This window comes from Suncus etruscus, chromosome 10, assembly GCF_024139225.1.
Source record: "Suncus etruscus isolate mSunEtr1 chromosome 10, mSunEtr1.pri.cur, whole genome shotgun sequence".
Taxonomy (NCBI): Eukaryota; Metazoa; Chordata; class Mammalia; order Eulipotyphla; family Soricidae; genus Suncus; species Suncus etruscus.
The window spans coordinates 79,216,953-79,223,545 of NC_064857.1; positions in this window are offsets into that span (position 1 = coordinate 79,216,953).

The window sequence follows — 6,593 nt, forward strand, 5'->3', positions numbered from 1 at the left end:
ACTCCTGCTTTGTGCCATTGATCCCCGGTACCATCTTGTGCCTTTGAGTCTAGGATGACTTTGTGACCTGCTTCAGCCATGAGGAGGTGCCAGCAGGACCCTGGGCCTATGTGCTCTTTTGGGGGTGTGCAGGCTGTGGGCACTTCTGCTCTTTTGGGGAAACCAGCTGTCATGCCCAAAGCTTGGCTGTCCCTTTGGAAGAAGGACCAAGCTAAGCAAATGGAGCTGCCCTGTGATGGAGAACTGAGGAACCAAGGATACCTACATAGATTGCCCACAGATTCCCAGAATGTGTATTTTCTGTGGCCTTAGCCCTTTTCCATCCCCTCATCAAAGCAGAGCTTGTCATTCCCTGAACTCTTATTCTTCTCAAATTGAAGTCACAATTGTGGCCCCTTTTATAGCTGAGAAGACTGTTCAGAGGGAACTACCTCTGAACATGTGTGTTTATAGGTACACGAGCCCTCTTGGTCCAAGAACCTTGACTTGACTCCCAGAACAGATGCCGCCCTTCCCGGTCTTATAATAATTCCTCCCTTTTTCTCTTTGACACCCCAACTACTGATGTATAGCTCCTCCCTTTTTATGGACTTTGAGTCCTGCATAAACATTGTATCTTTCTCTGTTATTAAATTGGTGCTTTCTTTTGCTGAGCAGTCTGATGCTGTTTTATTTGTTCTGTCCTAAGGTGAACCCTGAGGGGTGGGGCTTTTCACCCTGGGCTCTCACTGAACCCCAACCCCACATTGAAGTAAAAAACTCAGCCTTAAACATTGTTGTATTAATACACAGAGACAATAGAGATGAGGACTGGAAGGTCCGGCCCATGACATGAGTGGTGAGTCCAGTTAGAGAAATGAGTACACTGACAACTATCATGACAATGGTAGTGAGCGAGAGAAATAGAATGTCTGTCTTGAAGGCAAGGGGTGGGGGAAAAGGGAGATGAAGGGCATTGGTGGTGGAAACATCGCACTGGTGACGGGGAGTGTGCTTTTATTTATCTTCTTGAAAATGAAACCCAACTACAAACATGCTTGTGATCATGGTGCTTAAATAAGCATATATAACAGTTTTTTTGGGGGGGATCACACCTGGCAGCGCTCAGGGGTTACACCTGGCTCTACATTCAGAAATTGCTCCTGGCAGGCTCGGGGACCATTTGGGATGCCGGGATTCGAACCACCGTTCTTCTGTATGCAAGACAAACACCCTGCCTCCATGCTATCTTTCCAGCCCTTCACATATTGTATTTGTTCTTGCTTTGTTTCTTCGCTTCAAAATAAGATACATGCAGTGTGCATAGGAATTTGTTCATAGTTTTTGTTTTTACAAAAATCCAGCCCTCCAATGGTCTGAGGGACAGTGAACTGGCCCCCTGTTTAAAAAGCTTGAGGACCACTGGCCTAAAGCAACACAGAACCCTTTCAGCTGAAGAGTAACAAGGTCTAGCCCCCTTCTGTTCTGGAGCACTACTTCTGTTCCTAGGCTTTCTTCTATTCCATGCTTGATGGTGGGGCTTACACTGGCACATTAAGGCAGTGATGAACTGCTGGCTCCCTCCTCCTTCTAATTTACTTGGGTCAAAATAGCACTCCCAAAACTCTGCCTGAGACCTCCAACCTTAGCCTCAGTGTCTAGCTCCTTCTGTAATTTCTTTTCTGATACATTCCTATACACCGCAGAGAAAGTCCTCCCCTCCCACAAATTTCGGGGGGGGGGGGGAAGAATCCCTTTTGAATAATAAATAAGAATAAATAAAATAAGAATGCTCTCAGGGCAACTTTCCTATCCCAGAACCCACATCCATGAAGTGGTACCTTTCTTTGCTTAATATTTATACCTCCGTAATGGGAAATATTATGGAGAATAATCAGAAACCCCAAACAAATCACATAAGTTTACCCTCCATTCACAGTCTTGGTAAGAGTTTAAATATAGTTCATTCTTTGAAATGAAATATAGTGTTCATTCTTTCTGGTCATTCCATAGACATGGTCATCAGCAGGCATAGCAGGATGATCTGCATTTGATTTTGGTCCTGTGATTTCAGTCAGCCAAATCTTCAGGGAGTTCTTTAACTCCACCATGATTAAAAAGGAGGTTACTTAGTCTTCTTTAATCCTGCAACTTAAATAGCTGTTAGCCTATTGCCATGAGGACCTCTGCCTTTCCTGCTCTGGATATAAGAGATATGCCTCCTATTCCTGGTGGTAATTCTTTTACCCTTAACAATACCAGGAGAATCCACCCTAAGGTCCCTCTTGTCCTTATTTCCCTGGCAGCCTTCCTGCTGACCTTCCTGTTCCATAGTTTCCCTAGAGATTTCCCCGCCTTAGAAGTCATTAAAGGGAAGTGTGGGTGAATGGCCATTTTCTGTAACTTCTTCAGTTTGGCAAGGAACTATAGATTCTATCTATAAGAGGGGATGAAATCTCATGTTACTTTAGCTCTTTATGAGCTAATTGATTATTTGGGTTCCGCAATTCCAACATCTGCAAAAAGATTAGATCAATTTAGAGAGGAGAATATTACTTGAAATGATCAGGCCCTGGAGCAGTAAATGATCGTCTCTATACTTGGGAGGACAGAGCTCTGGAAGAGTGCCACAGAAGTTAAGCAACAGAAACTAAAGTATTATAGTTTATACCTGTTCTTTGAGCCTTTAGGTGTCAGTGTGAAAACACACTGCCAGTCTTCCTCAGGAAAAGCTCTCTAATGCAATACAGTTATTGCAGGGAGAGGAGGACTAATACTAGGTTTAGCATATAAAATACAGCTCTGAGTTACTTCTTTTATTGGGGGGGGGCAGCACTCAGGGGTTACTCCTGTCTCTACACTCAGAAATTACTCCTGGCAGGCTTGGAGGACCATATGGGATGTTGTGATTCAAACCTCCGTCCTTCTGCATGCATGGTATCTCTCCGGCCCCTCTGAGTTACTTCTACTGTCCTGTTTAGTCCAAGTTCTCTCTGGTAAATTTCTGGCATCCTCTATCCTAGTCAGACTAGTGATAGCATGTACAGTTTTTAGTTCCTTATGATCAGTCTATTCCAACAAGTAAGTACATTTTCATATAGGTTACCCAAGAGGAATGGGCTTTAAGTTCAGCCCATCTGAATGCATTGCATTCAATCTGCTACAAAAAATAGTTTTTCTCTTCATTTTCACATTGAACCTTGCCAGATGGTTGAATAATCTTGGCTTGTTCCTTTGTACAAACTCAGTAGGACTGAAGAAATCTTCATTTGGGGCAAACAATTATTTACAGAGAATTTATGGTGATTGGTCAAGACAGAGTAGGTGATTTATCAATAAAGGCATTAATACTCAACACATCAGGGTTCCCCAGGCTTGGCCGATGTAAAGATGAGGTCAGATCCATATCAGGATGATCTTAGGCATCTCACTTTCTGTAGGAGTGCCCTGGAGGGAGCCTATCCCACCCCTCTCCAGGGCTCGAAGAGGTTCTGACCTCCAAAACTTTTCTCAATGCTGAGAATAGGACCCACACTGTGGTCAGTTGGCACAGATCTAGACACTCCTAGATGACTCCAATTTCCGTAGGGCCTAGGCCAATTCACCTCTATTGTCTCCCTAAGGTCCTCAGAGTACTTGTAACAGAACCAATTATTACTGGACCTGCTCCTGTCATTTAACCTCAACTCCTTTCAACTGTTTTGCTGGAAGAAGGCTCTAGGGTCTCCTATCTGACTCAATATATCTGTCTGCATGAAGAGTAATTCCCACTACAGAGAGGAAAACTTTCTGCCTGTATGCAAACCAACGTAATGCCATGAAGCATAAAAAATACTGTCGGTGCCACGAAAAGAGAAAAAGCAAATCTTTCTCAAATTTACAGAACACAGAATAAACAATATGCATATAAATTTTAAATTAAATTTGCAAAACCTTTATTTCCTGTCATTTTAAAGGTCCAATTTTCTAAGAGTACTGTAACATGAGTTTAGAGAATAAATGCTCCTTTTCCATAGAATTCTCTATACAAAAACAGTAGACCATTTCTAATTTCGAGACATACTAATAACAATCCAGTTTGACCATGAAGTTTTTTCCTTAGTTCTCATACCTCAAACATTCTGCACACCCATTTATATTCATTCTCACACTTTAAATCCATTGTCTTTTTTGCATAAATCACACAGCTATGTTCCTTTTTTTTTTTTTTTTTTTTTTTTTTTGTTTTTGGGCCACACCCGGCGGTGCTCAGAAGTTACTCCTGGCTGTCTGCTCAGAAATAGCTCCTGGCAGGCACGGGGGACCATATGGGACACCGGGATTCGAACCAACCACCTTAGGTCCTGGATTGGCTGCTTGCAAGGCAAACACCGCTGTGCTATCTCTCCGGGCCCAGCTATGTTCCTTTTAATCTTCTCTTTTTATCCTCTGACTTGGTGGTCTGCCATTCTGCGACTGGCACCTAGCTCAGGTCACTGGACAGGGCTATGTTTGGCTCTATTCTCTGGCTTCCTTCCATGCCTTTCCTGTTTTCTCCTCCTAGACTAGGGCTTTCAGCTTCCCAAGTTAGCAAGGTAGAAACCAGCATTGCAACTCTAGAAGGGAAACTTGAAATTGTCAATTTGGAAACAAATTGCTAGACATGCTTACACCTAGTAGGACCAATTTGTCCTTTATGGTACTTATTAAAAATCTTTAAATCAGGGGGAGGGGGCGGAGAGATAGCATGGAGGTAGTGCACTTGCCTTGCATGCAGGACGGTGGTTCAAATCCCAGTGTCCCATATGGTCCCCCGAGCCTGCCAGGAACAATTTCTGAGTGTAAAGCCAGGAGTAACCCCTGAGCACTGCCAGGTGACCCAAAAATCAAATAAATAAATAAATAAAAATTAAAAAATCTTTAAATCAGAGGTGTGTGAGGAGGGGGGCATTAGTGGTGGAAATGTTGCACTGGTGACGGAAGGTGTTCTGAAACCCAACTACAAACATGGTTGTAATCATGGTGCCTAAATAAAGATTTATATAAAAGAAAACCTAAAAAAAGATTTTAAGGGCCCGGAGAGATAGCACAGCGGCGTTTGCCTTGCAAGCAGCCGATCCAGGACTAAAGGTGGTTGGTTCGAATCCCGGTGTCCCATATGGTCCCCCATGCCTGCCAGGAGCTATTTCTGGGCAGACAGCCAGGAATAACCCCTGAGCACCACCAGGTATGGCCCCCCCCAAAAAAAGATTTTAAATCAGTTCTATATATGTACCACTTTTGGTTATTGAAAATCAAAAACATTACATTTAAAAAAAAACAAAAAACATTACATTTAGATAGCATTTCTAATATTATTATGACTCATTGATATTTTCACATTTTATAAAGCTATCTTAAGACCAACATTAAATTTAATACCTGGTGACAAAATTGACATGAAATTGAGTTACCTTAAGGATATCATGCACTCCCATGAACTGGGCAAACAAATTAATAATATAGTCTAAAAGAGTCAATCACAATAATTTATAAAAATTTCCACCCAATTCTTCATTCTTAAAATATCATGAAAGGGGAGAAACCATTAAAAAATAAAGCCGCACTTTTTAGCCCACTTGGATTGAGTTTTAAGACAGCCAATTTTTTTCCCTTTAATAGTCAGTTATTTACTGATGACTTTTTTGTTTTTTCTTTTGGTTTTTGGGCCACACCCGGCGGTGCTCAGGGGTTACTCCTGGCTGTCTGCTCAGAAATAGCTCCTGGCAGGCACGGGGGACCATATGGGACACCGGGATTCGAACCAACCACCTTTGGTCCTGGATCGGCTGCTTGCAAGGCAAACGCCGCTGTGCTATCTCTCTGGTCCCCTACTGATGACTTCTTAACCAAGACTACATAAGTGCCCACAGCTGAGGAACTCCTGAGGGGTGGTAACCCAAGCGGCACCGATGTGAGCCCCCCCAAAAATCAAAATAGCCTCAGAGTGCTTACACAGAGTATTGTCTTCTAGAATTTATCAGCTACTTCTACAGATCTGTGAATCAAAAAACAAACAAAATAATCTTGCAATATGCCAGGCACATTATGAAGCACTCATGTAAAAACTGCTAAGATTTTAGATGAGTAAAATCACACAGCAGGTGTGGCCTCTGCCTTGCAAATGACCTACTGGATTCAATCTCCAGAACCCCTATTGTTCTCCCAAGCACAACCAGAAGTGATCCCTGAGCACAAAGCCAGTATTAAGCCCTGAGAACCACTGTGTATAAACAACAACTGTGTATAAACAACAACAACAACAACAACGGGGTTTTCTCGGTCCCCAGTCGCTGAGACTGAGGCTCCCTCATGACAGACAGCGCGATAAGCCTGGGGTGTGTGTGCAGTGGCCTCTGGAGAGGCAGGCTGGGCGGAGCACCCAAGAGAGGCCGACCCAAGTGAGCAAAGCCAGCTGCCAGCTTGAAGGAAGTGGTAAAGGCCCGTCCTGAGAGGAAGGGAAGCACCCCAATCTGGGGTCCGAGGCGCAGAACACTTTTTGAGCATCTACTGTTTTGCTCGGCACGACACTGGGGGAATACACGGAATTTTAATTCCTTTTCAAAATTGGTTATGTGTGGGGGCCGGAGCGATAG